This window comes from Felis catus, chromosome B1, assembly GCF_018350175.1.
Source record: "Felis catus isolate Fca126 chromosome B1, F.catus_Fca126_mat1.0, whole genome shotgun sequence".
Taxonomy (NCBI): domain Eukaryota; kingdom Metazoa; phylum Chordata; class Mammalia; order Carnivora; family Felidae; genus Felis; species Felis catus.
In genome coordinates, this window is record NC_058371.1 from 126473820 (window position 1) to 126491800 (window position 17981).

The 17981-nt window shown below is 37.2% G+C and overlaps 1 protein-coding gene across 19 annotated transcripts in view; it reads right to left on the reverse strand.

The window, feature by feature from the left end:
- PDLIM5 (PDZ and LIM domain 5) overlaps nucleotides 1–17981 on the reverse strand; it is a 224659-nt gene that overhangs the window by 106270 nt on the left and 100408 nt on the right. Inside the window, exon 1 of one of the 19 annotated variants that reach the window (XM_045056088.1) lies at nucleotides 3933–4137. The exons of 17 other annotated variants lie outside the window; for them this stretch is intronic. The gene's annotated coding sequence lies outside the window, so the exon portion shown is untranslated. Of the gene's footprint in view, nucleotides 1–3932; nucleotides 4138–17981 lie in introns of those variants that run through there. One more of the 19 variants, XM_045056089.1, reaches the window with a different exon arrangement.

A 17981-nucleotide genomic window follows, 5' to 3' on the forward strand; every position in this document is an offset into this window, starting at 1 on the left:
AACCTTAAACATTTAAATCACTTATGGCAATGTATCAGTGCTTTTCTCTAAAGGATGTGGGAATACGTAGAGATTAAATTTTCTATAAATAAAAGTACAAAAAAGTTAGGTATCAGTATACCATAATATCTTTTAGCTTATATAAAAGATTGTGCTCACATGCACTCATATACACAGTCTCACTTCCAATTTCTCTCTCACCCTGCATCTTCTCTATCTTACCATGGGAACTAACAGAGTACATGTCTTCCCCTAGCAAGGAAGAAAGAACCCAAAGCTGGATGGATTCTAAACAGTGAGAGGCAGAAGGTAGGAAGACAGAAGTAAGGGAATTGCTTTAGAGCCCCTCTGCTTGGGTTTGGCTTGAAACTGGGTATGGCTCTGATAAATCCAGAACAAGCAATTGCCACTTGATAATTACTTCCATATGGAAGGATGAGGTTTTTGTTGTAAAATCCTTCTGAGATGGTCATAGATGGGGTTTGAGAAGAAATTTTCCTCAACCAATTCTAAACCAAGCCAGAGAAAGACAGAGTGAGGGAGCAAGGTAGTAAAGGACCCACATGGTTACACTATTTGGGAGCAGGGCGGGGCTGCGGTCTGGAAGACACAATAAAGGAGAGAGCACTAAGCTAAACTTAAAATGATAAAGTATTTCCCACTATACAAATAATGACAGCATCAGCAAGCATTACATTACATTAACATTTACTGGGACCTTACTAGGAGCTCAATACTGAATTAAAGGCCTTACATACAGTACATTAAGTTTCAGAAATAAAGTCCAGAAGTGTTAAATAATTTAGACTGCTAATGCCAAGATTAATGCCAATGTCCACATTTTCCTTCCTCTATTACATCCATCTCACCCAGAAGGAGCCAACGAATTAACAAATATTTCTTCTTCTCACAGTATGCTGCTTTATTTTTTATGGTTGAAGTTCACAAATTCAATGTTATTAAGATCTTCATAAATGCAAACTGAATACTGATCAATTTGAATAACTAGTTTTGGTGACAGTTTTGTATGTTACTTGATTGACATCTTGCACTTGAGACCATACGTTCATCTGTCCAGTCATCAATATTTATGAAGCTATAGGCACTGTTCCAGTTGTTGGGATTATAGTGATAAACAAGTCAAAGAAGGTCCCTGCCTAGAATCTACATTCTAATGAAGGAGGCAGATAGCAAGATAGTTTCATATAGTGACAAATGCAAAATTTCACATTATTCTACTTGATTCTAGATGGAAGAAATTTATTTTTTTACTCAACATTTATTTCCACAAGAACATTTTTAACAGGGAAAGTTTTATCTGTCCATTGTACCTCATTTCCACACTCAAAATAACCTCAGAAACATTTTTTAAAAACTGCATTTTTCTAAATAGTATTTATAAAATAACTTCTACCAAAAAGACTGTTAAAGACTGTGTAACATTTTAGATGTGTTTGAGTTTATGTATTTATTTTTTAATGAGAAATTTTTATTTTAATATTTGTTTTTTGAGAGAGAGAAAGAGTGCAAGCAGGGGAAGGGGAGAGAGAGAGAGAGAAACAGAGACACAGAGACACAGAATCTGAAGCAGGCTCCAGGCTCTGAGCTATCAGCACACAGCCTGACATGGAGCTCAAACTCACAAACTATGAGATCATGTCCTGGGCAGAAGTCGGATGCTTAACCGTCTGAGCCACCCAGGTGCCCTGACGCATTCGAGTTTAAATAAAAGGAATTTTCAAAGTTGAGGATAGTATGTTCTTATTATAGGTAAAATTCTTTTATAGTGTAAATACTATTTCAACAGAAGTTTAAAAAATTTTTTTAATGTTTTTATTTATTTTTTTAAGACAGACAGAGAGAGAGCATGAGTGGGGATGGGGCAGAGAGAGAGGGAGAAACAGAATCTGAGGCAGGCTCCAGGCTCTGAGCTGTCAGCACAGAGCCCGACGCAGGGCTTGAACTCACAAACTGTGAGATCGTGACCTGAGCCGAAGTCAGACGCTCAACCGACTGAGCCACCCAGGCGCCCCTATTTCAACAGAAGTTTTAAATAAAGAATCTATTTTATATTGCCCATTAAGAAATGGCGAACTTTACTGTAAAGTGCTAGATGGTTGATACTAAATTTAACTACATAGCTCTGTTATCAGAGCAAGAAGGATGATGCAAATATAACTGAATGAACGTGCCTGTGTGCCAATAAAATTTTATTCATATAAACAGGCATGGGCAAGGGGCTAAATTTGGCCAACCTCTGGTTTAGATCACTTCGATGGTTTTGATTATAACAAACTTTCTAGGAAATAATCCTTCATGACCACAGCTCTTCTGGACTCTGAGCCTCACAATCATGCTGCCTTAAAAAAAAATAATCCTAATCACAATTTGTTCAGACACTGACAGGTATAAGAAATGAGTTTAGCTTCTCATTAGTCTTTCTGTGGTTGCTACTTGTCAATTCCTTGTAACCCCTCTACCTCAAACTTTCGTATTACTTGTAATCGAATGACCCATCTAAACTTCCAAATCACCCGCTTCAAATACAATTCACACCACATGGCTGGCACTGATACTGAAGCTTGGTGAAGGGACAGGGTTAATGCTGTTTGATTAAAGATGACATTTTAAGCACTATTTTCAACTCCACTACTCAGCACCCTCAATTCATTTGCGAATACATGATAAAGGCTACTAAAAACCTATCTCAGGATACCTGTCTGACTCAGTCAGTACAACATGCAACTCTTGATTTCAGTGTTGTGAGTTCAAGCCCCACATTGGGCATAGAGCCTACTTTTTTTTTTTTTTCAACGTTTATTCATTTTTGAGAGACAGAGAGAGACAGAGCATGAGCGGGGAAGGGGCAGAGAGAGGGAGACACAGAATGTGAAGCAGGCTCCAGGCTCTGAGCTGTCAGCACAGAGCACGACGTGGGGCTCTAACTCACGAACTGCCAGATCATGATCTGAGCCGAACAGGCGCCCCAACATGGAGCCTACTTTAAAAAACAAAACAAGGGTGCCCAAGTGGCTCAGTCAGTTAAGCATCTTACCTTGGTTTTCAGGTCATGATCTCACCGTTGGTGAGTTCAAGCCCGCACTGGGCTCTGTGCTGACAACTGAGCCTGGAGCCTGCTTCAGATTCTACATCTCCCTCTCTCTCTTCCCCTCCCCTGCTTGCACTCTAGTCTTCTCTGTCTCAAAAATAAACATTAAAAATAATTTTTTAATAAAAAAATAAAAAAACCCTCTCATCTTCTTCTACATATTCTACTAAATGAAACTATTAGTAATACAATTTTTTAAAAATTCTAAAACAGCAAGGAAAAAGGATACACCATGCATTCTGTAAGAGAAGCTGAAAAGTCAATTTCTTTCTTTCCCACTCTTGTCCACAAAACTCTATACTTTCTTTCTGATATCAGGCATGGATGGTAATACTTTCCGGACTGATATAAACAACCAATTGATAACAGAGTTGCATTCTCTGAAAACCTACAATGTTTATATCTTTCTTTCGGCATAATGTTAATCACTTGTATTTAAAATATCTTCTCCAGCTCCAATCAGGAGGAAAAAATGTATTTTTATCAACACAGTACTTTACAGCTAATATAAAAATAATAGGATTTGCAAAGTAAATAATCTGCCTTTGAAAATTTAGGAGTTCCATTTATACACCCACATTTTTCTGGCTCTTTCAATGACACTATTAAAATATCTTTGAATAACAAATGCAGTTAACATTTGTATTAGGAAAATAGGCATCAGTAACAAAATATATGCATAACTGGATTTTCAAAGACTTCTCAAAATGCATAGAAAACTAACTGCTTCACGAAAACCCTGATAAGTATCAGATACTAGAGAATAGAATAAAAGTAGTATAAAAGCAGGCACAATTCATAAACCTAATGTTTGTTTACTTACTTTCTTTTTCCGTTTAGAAAAGCTTAAAGCCCTAAAAAGACAGAGAGAGCCTGCTTTTCACATTCAGTCTTTCTCTCATCAAGCTCTTCATTGATAGAGGAATTCTTTTAGAAACAGAGAAATAGCTAAATGAAGGTTGCAAGTCTACCAAAAAATAAATTAGCTACTCTACAGTTTCTTTGTTCCTTCTGCTGAGGAACTGTTTTGAGGATAAAATGAGGTCATGACTATAACACACCTCTGTGATTCACACAAACTCAGCAGTGACACGTAGTACTTTTCTACTCCTTATATAGAAGATTTGATCCTACAGCTCTAGAAATTATTGTTTCTTATTACATACTGTTATACTCAAACCGAATTATCTACCAGGATAAGTTTCAAGAGAAAACAACAACAAACTAGATGGATGAAAAAGTATCACTTGTTGAGTACCAACAAATGCCAACAATTTCATTTGGCCTATTGAATTATCTCACCTACTCTTCCTGACAGACTAATATTGTTCTCACTTTAAATATAGGAAACAGAAGCTCAAAGGAGTTAAATAATTTGGCCACAATTTAAATTTCAAAATGGCATGGCACAAAAACAGACACATAGACCAATGGAATAGAATAGAAACCCCAGAACTAGACCCACAAACGTATGGCCAACTCATCTTTGACAAAGCAGGAAAGAACATCCAATGGAAAAAAGACAGCCTCTTTAACAAATGGTGCTGGGAGAACTGGACAGCAACATGCAGAAGGTTGAAACTAGACCACTTTCTCACACCATTCACAAAAATAAACTCAAAATGGATAAAGGACCTGAATGTGAGACAGGAAACCATCAAAACCTTAGAGGAGAAAGCAGGAAAAGACCTCTCTGACCTCAGCCGTAGCAATCTCTTACTCGACACATCCCCAAAGGCATGGGAATTAAAAGCAAAAGTGAATTACTGGGACCTTATGAAGATAAAAAGCTTCTGCATAGCCAAGGAAACAACCAACAAAACTAAAAGGCAACCAACGGAATGGGAAAAGATATTCGCAAATGACATATCGGACAAAGGGCTAGTATCCAAAATCTATAAAGAGCTCCCAAACTCCACACACGAAAAACAAATAACCCAGTGAAGAAATGGGCAGAAAACATGAATAGACACTTCTCTAAAGAAGACATCCGGATGGCCAACAGGCACATGAAAAGATGTTCAGCGTCGCTCCTTATCAGGGAAATACAAATCAAAACCACACACAGGTATCACCTCACGCCAGTCAGAGTGGCCAAAATGAACAAATCAAGAGACTATAGATGCTGGAGAGGATGTGGAGAAACAGGAACCCTCTTGCACTGTTGGTGGGAATGCAAATTGGTGCAGCCGCTCTGGAAAGCAGTGTGGAGGTTCCTCAGAAAATTAAAAATAGACCTACCCTATGACCCAGCAATAGCACTGCTAGGAATTTATCCAAGGGATACAGGAGTACTGATACATAGGGCCACTTGTACCCCAATGTTCATAGCAGCACTCTCAACAATAGCCAAATTATGGAAAGAGCCTAAATGTCCATCAACTGATGAATGGATAAAGAAATTGTGGTTTATATACACAATGGAATATTACGTGGCAATGAGAAAAAATGAAATATGGCCTTTTGTAGCAACGTGGATGGAACTGGAGAGTGTGATGCTAAGTGAAATAAGCCATACAGAGAAAGACAGATACCATATGGTTTTACTCTTATGTGGATCCTGAGAAACTTAACAGGAACCCATGGGGGAGGGGAAGGAAAAAAAAAAAAAAAAACAGGTTAGAGTGGGAGAGAGCCAAAGCATAAGAGACTGTTAAAAACTGAGAACAAACTGAGGGTTGATGGGGGGTGGGAGGGAGGAGAGGGTGGGTGATGGGTTTTGAGGAGGGCACCTTTTGGGATGAGCACTGGATGTTGTATGGAAACCAATTTGTCAATAAATCTCATATAAAATAAATAAATAAATAAATAAATAAATAAATAAATAAATAAATAAATTTCAAAATGGCAGAACCAAGATTTGAACCCAAGTTCTCCATATTGCTTTAAAAGCAACTCCAATCCTCTGCCTTTTAAGAATATTATGGAGCCTTCAAACAATTCTTCCATATTTTTCCAGAGAAGTATTTTTCCCCATAGCAAAATAAATTTTCTAATAACCTCATTTTCCAGCAGGATGGAGCTGGAGGCTCCTTAATGAACATTATCTATGGTGCTAAACTGGGTGTTCTGCTCAAAATTGCAACCAGCTTCTGAAGTTAGTGGCCATGTAGATCCCGAGATACCACATCACAAGATCTTCCTGTGGGTATGTCACGAACCGCGTGTTTCTATCTGCTCTTCTTCATCCATCTTAAGAAAATAAAGGAACAGGCATCATGGTCCCCATTACAACTATCAATGGTGATATGCTACCAATAATGAATCAGACTACAGATCTGATGTATGCCTTTGATATACAGTGGTTATAGTGAGCATGTAAGATTACAAAAATAACCATGATGGTTCAATTAGGTTTTGGCTATATATCATATATACCTAGTTACTGAATATATATCTACATACATAAATATACCTACAAATATAACTAGTCACTGAATAATACATTTTTGATAGTGTTCAATTCTTTTTGAATCAGCTGCTATTTTTTAATAAACACACACACACACACACACACACACACACACACACACTCCTTTATGTTATGATCAGAATTTATTTCCCATTAACCACCCCATTTGTTTTTAGTATGGGCTTCTATATTACCATAAATTATTTTTTTTTAATTTTATTTTTTATTTTTTTTGAGACAGAGAGAGACAGAGCATGAGCAGGGGAGGGGCAGAGAGAGAGAGGGAGACACAGAATCTGAAGCAGCCTCCAGGCTCTGAGCTGCCAGCACAGAGCCCGACACGGGTCTCGAACTCACGAAGTGTGAGATCATGACCTGAGCTGAAGTTGGACACTTAACCAACTGAGCCACCCAGGCGCCCCTATCATAAATTATTTTAAGCACTTTCTCATTCCTCACCAATATGTCTTTTTTTTTTATTTTTTTTTCAACGTTTATTTATTTTTGGGACAGAGAGAGACAGAGCATGAACGGGGGAGGGGCAGAGAGAGAGGGAGACACAGAATTGGAAACAGGCTCCAGGCTCCGAGCCATCAGCCCAGAGCCAGACGCGGGGCTCGAACTCACGGACCGCGAGATCGTGACCTGGCTGAAGTCGGACGCTTAACCGACTGCGCCACCCAGGCGCCCCGTCATTCCTGACCAATATGTCTTATACTCAATGTCACTTCAAGTTCAAGGGCAGTACCTGTGCTATAATTTCCTTAAATTATTTCATTAACTTATTAATTAATTCCACAAATATTCACTGAGCTTGTAACACAGGCAACTATTGTGGGACGTGGGGAAACAGTAATGAATAAAACAAACTATCTACTGCAAGGGAGCTTACTTTCTACTTGGGAGAGGCAGAATAAAATGAAACAAGTATGTCACACAGTAATGAGTGCAATGGAGTCCAGTAAAGCAAGACAGGGACAGGGATATGTCATTTTATATAGAGACGGCAGAGAAGGCCTCTACAATAAGATGAAATCTGAGCAGAGACATGAAGTAGAGAACTCCAGACCAAGCAAATAGCAAGCGTAATGTCTCATAAGCAGGAATGTGCCAGTGAGGCTAGAATGGGGCTAGAACAGCAGGGAAGGCGGTAGAGGCACAGCCAGAGAGAGAGAGAACTGGGAACCAGAGCACATAGGCTACTTTATGCCAACATAAGGACCTGGTCTTCTACTCCTCTAAGTGAGATGGAAAAGGATTCCTAAACATAGCACTTTATTTTGTAAGAAAGTCTAATCCAAATCTGAAATTAAAGATTAAATCTAAATACAGTGTCAAGCAAAAAATTAGCCTGTATAAGCCTACTTACTAACTACAGAAGAAGGGAAGAGAGGGGGACTAAATCTTGCCTCAAATCTTAAATCTATCAAGACAAACCAAGTACAAATGGAAAACAGCAAAATACCTAATTTGTTCTTCATACATCCAAAGTGTGACATAATGAATGCTCTTTGAAGTTCACATTTGTATGCGCTCTGTCCTATACGAATGAATACTGGAGGCACAATTTTGCCACTAAATTTTTCCAGATACATCTCTTTTTCTATTTTTGTCTAGGCTAAACACACTAGATTGCAACCTTTTTTGTAAAGTGGGTATTTTTAGGTATTTCAATAAAATTCAAGAGGACAAGCATTCCAGTATTTAGCATAGCCTTATTAGGAAAACAAAGTCAGTCGGCTGTCTTGTGGAAAGCACAGGAATGAAAACTTTTCATTCTTTAGAGTCTCAACTTAGGTTTTTCCATTTGTTTAACTCTCAAAAAATAATTTGGGGTGTGTTTAGGTCTTTCAAAAATCTGGACGTAGTTACTCAGAGTCCAGGAATTTAAAAATTAATGATCAACTGTGGCTATTTTAGCCATAGATAAATCAGGTCTATCCTTGTTTACTTTAAAATGATACCCTAATTTCACATTTATCAGTTCAGTAGTAGAATCTTGTCCAACATCCTCATCACTGAATCTCATTAAATTAGTTCAAAGTATTCAATATAATAATAATATCTAAATCTAAAAAAGGAAAATTTAAAGCCAGCAAGCATTAAAATATTTGTTCATTTCTTTAAAGTTCTTATATTATTTGTGATTAACTTCACATTTATACTATCATATAGAAAGGACCGAAATGTATTCAATCTTTCCTTTATTTATTAAGAAACTATTTTGTTTATAGACACTGAATTTTGTTTGTAAAATAAAATAGTATTGCTTAAATTTCTGATTAATTTAATGGATTTTGTTGTAAAAACAGGCTAAATTAGAATTCCAAAGCTTCCCACTGTTAACAAAGTATTATTTTTTTTTTTTAAGTTTACTTATTCATTTTTGAGAGGTGAGAGGGAGAGGGGCAGAGAAACAGGGAGAGAGAGAATCCCAAGCAGGCTCCACACTGTCAACGATGTGGGGCTTGATCAAAGGAAGAAAATCTGGAACTATAGCAAAGTAGCAACACATTCTACCTATTTTACCAAAAAGTAAGCTTCTTATCCTGAGGGAATTCCCTCCTCCACTGTTTGAATCTAATACATTAGAAAATGACCCTCGAATATTGCTTCATAACAGTACACAACTCACAGTGTATGCTGACTATTAAACAGGTTCAGTAACCCCAAAGTTGGTCTACACCTTTCCATGGGACAAACCCACTGGTCAAATGTCAAACTGCTTCAAAAATTTCTAAAGGCTTATTCTCAATTTCAATATCTCTCTCACTGCAGACCGGAAACGAAGAGTGAACACTGGCACCAGTGTCCAAGGACTGCCAAGTGAGTAGCAGTGGTATAGACCGCTGTTGTCAAACTTTTTAATCATAATATACAGTCAGAAATTTATTTTATATCATGACCTACCTAGTACAAATATGCATCAACAAAACATATTCTTATGTGCAATTCATTAAAACATAGCCTGTTCTAGTCCGTTTCATTTACAAAACAGAAAAGGGAGGCAAGGGAGATGCTGGTCCCGACTCAAGGAACTAAATGCATAATAAGCCTCATTTTGATAAACATTAATCTTGACTCAAAGGCAGAATACACAGAAGGTTCTGGAAACTTGACAGGTCATATAATGAACATGATGGCTAGATAACAGTAGTCACACACAAATAGTAGCTCCCTGAACTGAACCAGCCCATTCATTAAACACTATTAAACTAGTTTTAATTTGTAATTTTTTCAATGTTTGTTTGTTTGTTTGTTTGTTTATTTATTTATTTATTTTTGAGAGAGAGAGAAAGAGAGAGGGAAACAGAGTGCGAGTGGGAGAGGAGCAGAAAGAGAGGGAGACACAGAATCCAAAGCAGGCTCCAGGCTCTGAGCTGTCAGCACACAGCCCGATGCGGGGCTGGAACTAGTGCCCCGCAAGTCCTTGACCTGAGCTGAAGTCGGACGCTTAACCACCCAGGAACCCCAAACGTGAGCCACCCAGGAACCCCAAACTAGTTTTAATTTTTGAAAAACACTGCATTAATAATATCCTCAAAAGAACAAAATAAACAGACCTAAACAACAACAATAGTTAACACAGTGTTTTGACTAGGGCATGTCTATAAAGTTCAACCTCACTAAATTTGTTTCTGGCAGAATTACAATCACTGAGAAGAACAGAGGTGCTGACCATAGGTTACTATATGTATTGTTCCAACCATGACATCCTTTAGCAAGATCTATAATTTGAACGAGATGGTGGAGATTCTCCCTATTTGATAATTTGTAAAAATTTAGAAAAGCCAAACACTAATACCTACCTAACTCTGAAGACAAATAACCTGAAATATATTAGATTCTTTAGTGCGAGAAAACACATCCTCTAATCTGATGTCTCCCTTATACTGATGCTAAGTATCCCCTAAAAGATCTCTAAAGAACAGGAATAGGTGATTCCTATCATGTCTACCTCGCTTTATGAGATTCACAGAAGGACCTGAAACTTCACAAAGAATTGGCACCAGTCCATAGAAAAACATACAATGTGCTCCACACTGTGATCTTTAAAAAAATACAAAACAAAACAATTTACAATAAACACAAAAGTATTTGTGTAGCTTCGGCATCAAAATTCCTGATTCTTTTCAAGATAACAATGATTTTTTTTTTCATAACTATTCTGATACTCAACTCATTTGGCTGCTTTTATAAAATGTTCTTGCTGAATAAATACCAACAGTGAAATTTTTAATTGAAAGGACTATGACTTAATTAGAGTTGTCTAACTGGAATGGGCTGCCTGGTGGTAATGTGCACACAGGAGCTGTATCACTGTTTCAGAGTTCTTTCCTAGAAGATGGCTATAGACCAACTGGCCCAGAAGGTCCCTTCAAGCTTAGGGAAACACAAACATCTAGAATGTCCAGTACCTCACAGAGTTAAGAGCTGATTGTCCAGATTCTAACCTAGCCCCTCCATTTACTATCTCTTCACTTGTCAAGTAAGAATAGTAATAATACTTACCTATCTTATACGGTTATTGTGAAAACTAAATGAAAAAAAATGTCTGTAAGGGGCTTGCAATAGTACATGCCACATAAATAGAATGATAGTGTCAACTATGATATTTATCATCCTTCTTGACATGAAAACTGGACATAAATGACAACTATAATCATCTTCCAGGCTCCAGAGCTTTATGAGAGAAGAATCTGACATTAAATACGATAGTTTGTGAAAGCCACCTAGTCTAATTACAGAAAATGTCAGTTCTTGGCTACCATAAGAATGGGGGAGTTTGGGGATAATGGGAAATGAAAGAGATAATCCCATTCTAAATCATTCACAATATTCAGAATCACTCCTCTATCCCCAGAGTGGAACTAAAGCCTACTTGTCCTATAAACAGTTCTTTCAGCTAGCAACAATCCTATGCCTGGTGATGCCTACGTGTGTTTCTGAGAAGTCAGATGAAGGAGAAAGTATTGAATTACCAAGGTGAAGTCAATGACTCTCCTTTTCTAAATTCCACTCACCGACTTTACTGAATCCAAGGTACAAGGACAACACCTAGGCTCACCACGGCATGCAATTATGTGTCTTTGCCCTCAGAGGAACATTGGGGGATAGTGTGGGCCTCGGATGCCTCTGAAACCATCACAATCAACACAGATAAGAAACTATCACAGACTGGCCAGAGAACAAGCTCAGTTCCCAATCCCCATGAAGAAATCCAGCATATTAAAACTTTCTCTAGCAGTGTAGCCAACTTACTGAAGTTCTATAAACAACAACAAAAAAGTTATGATGATGCAAATAGCCAAGGCCAAAAACATGTATGCTAAGGTATATCTGACATGTTTCCTTCTCTCTCATTTGCATCAATGTTGCAATCCAAAAACCCAGTCACACATGGCAATAAAATATAAAAATTATAGATCAGAGTTAACAGCTATGTTCATAGGCCACACCCAAGGCTGTGGGTGAGCTACATACCTCAATTCATGTTGAGATCCATATTTAAGGAAATTAAACTTGCATTATAATTTTTGCTCCCATTTTGACAAGCATAACATCTAAGAGTTTGGCTTCTTTCACACACGGCCTTATTTTCAGCTGTCTTGTCACATAAAATTGCAATTCAGCATCTCACTGATCTCCTGTTTTCTAGGGAAACCTACCCCAAAGCAAACACTGACATATGCTTATGTTTTGGTGTTCTTACAAAAACAAGATGTGGCATGACTCGCTGCTTTTCTTGTTGAATTATGTGTCTTCTGTGAGTTCTGAAGAAAAAGACCAGCAGTTAAAATGTGCTGGAATATCGAGGAGTACGGCTGTAAGGAACCAGTTATTTGGAAGGAACATCTGTAGAGGTGGTGCAGCCTTGTAAAAATAGCACTAGATAAAAGATCCACCTCAGATAATTACCATTTTCCATTTCAAGCCACCAAAAATATTTGCTGCAATCTGAATATTTGCTGTAGTATATGTGTGATAAAACTGGATATGAAAGTCTTGAGAAATCGAAGAATTGCACAGATCTTACAGGTCATCTAGACAGACTTTATGTAACATCAACATTTTTTAAATCATTAGTAAAATCTTTTTTAAGTTTTCTTGTTAGACAAATAATAACTTGGTCTATGTCAAACTATCACAATTTCCTACTAGTCTAACAAAATCCCTCATTCTATCATTTAAATTTATTTTCTTTAGTTTATCAAAAATGTGGAGCATAGGGGCACCTGGATGGCTCCGTTGGTTAAGTATCTGACTTCAGCTCAGGTTCTCACTGTTTGTGAGTTCGACCCCCGCATTGGGCTCTGCAATGACAACTCCAAGCCTGCTTTGGATTCTCAGTCTGTCCCTCCCTCTCTCTCTGCTCCTGCCCTGCTTCTCGCATGTTGTGCACGACCATGCACATTCTCTCAAAAATAACTAAGCTTTTTAAAATACAGAGCATAAATATCTACACATGGACTCAACTATTACTACAGCTGAAATGCTTTAGACAAGAAATTTCATCATAACTACTTGCAGAAACCGAACACATGGTTTTATTAAAAACACTCTTCAAGATCAATATACACTGCCATAACTTAATTCTCATTACATTTTTACTACCAAAAAAAAAGAGAGAGAGACGCTGACACTTCATTTTATAGAAAAATATAATAGAGCAGTGATTTATGATCTCACCTAGAATAAAAGTAAAGCAGCAAACCAACCCTGAAAGCCCAAATTTTTGTTACCAAAGTAGGTTAGTTATTATAACCCTTGGTTACACTTGAATGTATTCCAAAGCCCAATATATATAACCAAATAAAAGTGCAGCTTTTCTGGCTTAAGTACAAGATAGGCAGAAAACTCAGAATGCACTCCACTAGCCTCCTGGTATCACCACCATAGGACACGTCAGTATAGAATCTGATATAGATGAATCTTCTTTATATACAAACAGGAAAGAAAGAAAAGGTTGACTACTAGTTCATTGTCCTTTCTATTGTACTTGAAATCTTGGCCTTTCCTATGCCTCAGTTTTCTCATTTGAGAAATGGGTATATTTCCTACTCATCTACCTCCATTACAAGGAGAGTGCATAATATCAAGAAAATTAAAATTGCATGAATTTATTTGGAACCAAGCAAGACTCATATCTCAATACTATCTTCAAAACATAAGTCAGTACAAGTTAAATAACTTCTCTGAATTAACTTCTTCATCTGTAAAAGAGCTTACCACCTCTCTCACTGGGTTATTCTGTGGATTAAATGATGTAATATATATAAATTATCCAGCACTGTACCTAAGACTTGTGTCGATAAATAAAATAGCCTCAAATCTGTACAGCATTTCCATATATTTATAAAATGAATCTACTTAACACTGTAATCATCATATGGTACTGTCATGGGCAAATTCATTATGAGCAGTTTACTTCACTTATCTGGTACTTCAGTAGCAACTGAAGTAAAAGATTCAAATGAAAAAGTTGACGTACTAATGATAAAGTTAAAAGCAGAATGACTCTTCCCATTAGTATTTAATTCTACTAGGCCACAATTCTATAATATCATAGAAAGAGAAATAACATTTGGCAAACCTATACACATTGGAGGCCAAGTTTTTATACACACATAGCATATTACAGAGGCATTTTATTATATATTATGTCAATATGTTTTCTTTAAACTGATGAATACTGCTCACAAATTTGATAATGCTACTCCCTTCCTTTTTAAAACTATGTTCTTAGGGGCGCCTGGGTGGCTCAGTCGGTTAAGCGTCCGACTTTGGGTCAGGTCATGATCTCGTGGTCTGTGAGTTTGAGCCCCGCGTTGGGCTCTGTGCCGACAGCTCGGAGCCTGGAGCCTGTTCCGGATTCTGTGTCTCCCTCTCTCTCTGACCCTCCCCCGTTCATGCTCTCTGTCTCAAAAAAATAAATGGACGTTTAAAAAAAATTTTTAAAAAGAAAACTATGTTCTTATACCATACACACGTGTCAAAATTATAATTAAATAATTATGTTATTATGTCAACTGTCTCCTTTATTACTAGCGCAGCATTTCATGACAACAGGTACCATATGTCTACCTCATTCAACTCTGTGTCCTGAACTATATGTTGAAAGAATACATAATCTGTATATATACAGTCAGACCAGAAGAGCATATACTAGAATGTTTGTTTTCTCTAGATGGCATGAGTTTCTTACTTTCTGTATCTTCCAAATGTTCTTCAATATATGTGTAATTGTTTTACAAACAGACAGTAGCCACTGAATATTTTCTTAGGAAGAAAAATGCCTGAAACAAAAGATAACAGAGATAGAGGAAAACAACAGCATGAACTTGAAAGCCACTTAAATTCAAAGGAGTTTGTAATCTCTCCAAGGAAGATGGCCTCTGAAAGAAATTACAGCATGTACTCATGAAAAGGAACACAAAGAAAAACAATTCATTGGTTTTAAATACTAAAACAAAAATTGTTATAAAGATGATAGATAATAAGGGCAATAACAAAAGGGAAGATGACTTTAATGACCAAGTGCTTACAAAACACTATCTGTGCAGATAACACTGTGCTGTAGAGCAATATAAATAAATATATGAAGAATGTGAAAGAAGAGATTTGTTTTGTTTTGTTTTACAAAATGTATTTTCAGAAAATATTTTCACATTTCCCACAAACCTCCTCAGGCTATTCATCTTCCAATGCTATGTCTACATATACTCTTAGAAATGGTGAACTTCCTTTTATATAAAAGAACCAGATTTCAAACATGCAGATACAAACACAACACATGGAGAGCTGTGCAGTGTGGCAAGGAGAGGGGCTCCAGGGTCTCTGGTGCAGAGCACTAAGCGAATCCATGCAGAGAGAGAGGGGCAGTGGCTCACACAGTCTCTGTGAGCCCACTCTTCCTGCAAGTGCTCTCTGTGGGGCACTGTTGACTCTCTTCCTGAATTCCAATACACAGAATTCTCCCAAACTGTGGCTCAGCACAGAATATTTATATTGCTACAAGAATGAAAAGACTGGATTTAAAAAAAATTGCTAAACTATACCTTTCAAAAATGGAAAATGAAAATGGATTTAAAAAATTTATTGTTAAGGGGTGCCTGGGTGGCTCAGTCGGTTAAGCTCAGTCGGGTGGTTCAGGTCAGGATCTCGCGGTTTGTGAATTTGAGCCCCGTGTCAGGCTCTGTGCTGACAGCTCAGAGCCTGGAGCCTGCTTCAGATTCTGGGTCTCCCTCTCCCTCTGCCCCTCCCCTGCTCATGCTCTGACTTTCTCTGTCTTTCAATAATAAATAAACGTTAAAAAAATTTTTTTTTAATTTATTGTTAAATTAAATCTTTCCAATACTGACAAGATGGAAAAAGCAGTGGAGCTGCAAGGGCAAATTCTCACGTACCATCACAAGAAGTCAGTGAGTATAATTAAGACTAAATATTCAAGAGTTAGCAGATGATTATTATTTAGAAATATGAAAGTAAATACCATGAGAAGTATTTGTTGCTTCTGATGAAAGAGACCAGGGAAGGGAAGGGCAAAAGAGCAACTGCTCGGTTTTTGTATTCTGACATATTTACATAATATTGTACATTAAAATGAGATTTTACCTGGAGTAAACTTTCCTATAGTTAAGAGATTTTTATATCTATTTTCATTCAATTAGTCTACAAATGCTCTACTAAAGTCACAGAAAGCTTAATAACCATAAGTTAATTTTAATACTGTCTCTTCAAGGCACTCCTACTTAGACAATATTTAAAGATATAGAACTTAGTCTGTTCTTATTTTTATTTTAAAAACAGACTCTAAGTCTCAGATATAATCCATTTCATAACACAAGCTTTTAAGACATCTTTTATACAATACTTTCATTTTCTCCCTTTTTGGTCCAACCACAAGAATGCTGCCCACATTTCTTTAAACAAATCTCTCAGCCACTCAACCTGACAACTTGTGGACGTTTTAAAATGCACACGAGAGTATGTATTACACTGTCAAGAAACCGTTGTCACTAAATGAAATATACGACTTCTAAAGGAGATTAGGCTCCTCAGATTCTGAAAACAGTTAACCATAATGATACATAAACAATAATCATCAAAGTGTCTGTTTTATCATTTTAATAAAACATGTCCATATCCACAGGTCACCTCAACTAGACAAGCACATTCTTATTGGGTATTAGGTATATGATTAAGAACGGTGAATAAGCTAGCTTTACAATCATTAGGCAGAGTCAAAATCTCACCCTAATTAAGCAAATTTTATTATGTAATACCTTTGCCTATTTAACATGTAAGAAATAATCAGTGCATATAATGGAAAAAAGGCAATCAGTCCTTCTTTAGAAAATGAATGACATATTTCCTAAAGCAAAAAGAAAGGAAACTTCTACTCCTCCAATTTCCTCTTAGAGAGCAATTTATACTAAACAACATAGGAACTTTTCTTTCTGAGCTGACATCAGTTGTTATCACTTGTTTCTTTATGGGTCATGTACTAGACATCATGGCGAGTTTGATAACTGTTAATGTTGCCTGGATTTAACTCCTCATGTTTAGGCATATTTTAGCATCTCGTGTGTGGTAAGACTCTTCCCTGAGTATTGTAGGAGGCAGCACGTGGCTGAATCAGATTTCTTAACATTTATCTGGGGAGATGAAGTAAACAGAAACTAAGGGCTAGTGGTTAAACATGGGCTATGGAAATGAGAAAGACTTGACTTTAAAGTCAGAATCTCTGGGGATGGAACCTGAAATCTGCTTCAAGCTTGTTAAGTTCAGTAAAGTGTCTGGGCCTTGATTTCTGAAAATCTAAGGGATGCCACCCTTTGATTTACTGCACACTCATAAATTGATTAGGGTCCACCACTGGCACAAGTTGTTTACGAGGCTCTGTGCAAACAGTAAATTCATCAGTCTTCATTCAGATTACTAAACTTTCTGTCCCTAGCATTTGGCAGAATAATTGGTATAAAACAGACACAGAATAAGCTTACTAAATAAATGTTAATTAATACATTAAATAGCTACACTGGAAAAAAAAAAAACTGGATTAAACTGAGCTGGAGACAGACCAGCTAGAACACTTTGAGATGAGAATGACTTTTTCCAGCAGAAGCATTAAAATGTTTTTGCAACTTCCAACCACCCATTCCACACTGCCTTTAGCTTTACATTGTGATACATAGCAGGGTAATACACTTGCTTTAGTCTTCAAAATTTTCTACCTTTTCTTGAGCGTTTACTCTTTCATTTGAACTTTAATGTTTACTTTTTTGAGAGACAGAGAGTAAGTAAGTAGAGAGGGGCAGAGAGAGAGGGAGACACAGAATCTGAAGCAGGCTCCAGGCTCTGAGCTGTCAGCACAAGGCCCGACGCGGGGCTTGAACTCACAAACCACAAGATTATGACATGAACTGAAGTCGGAGGCTTAACCGACTGAGCCACCCA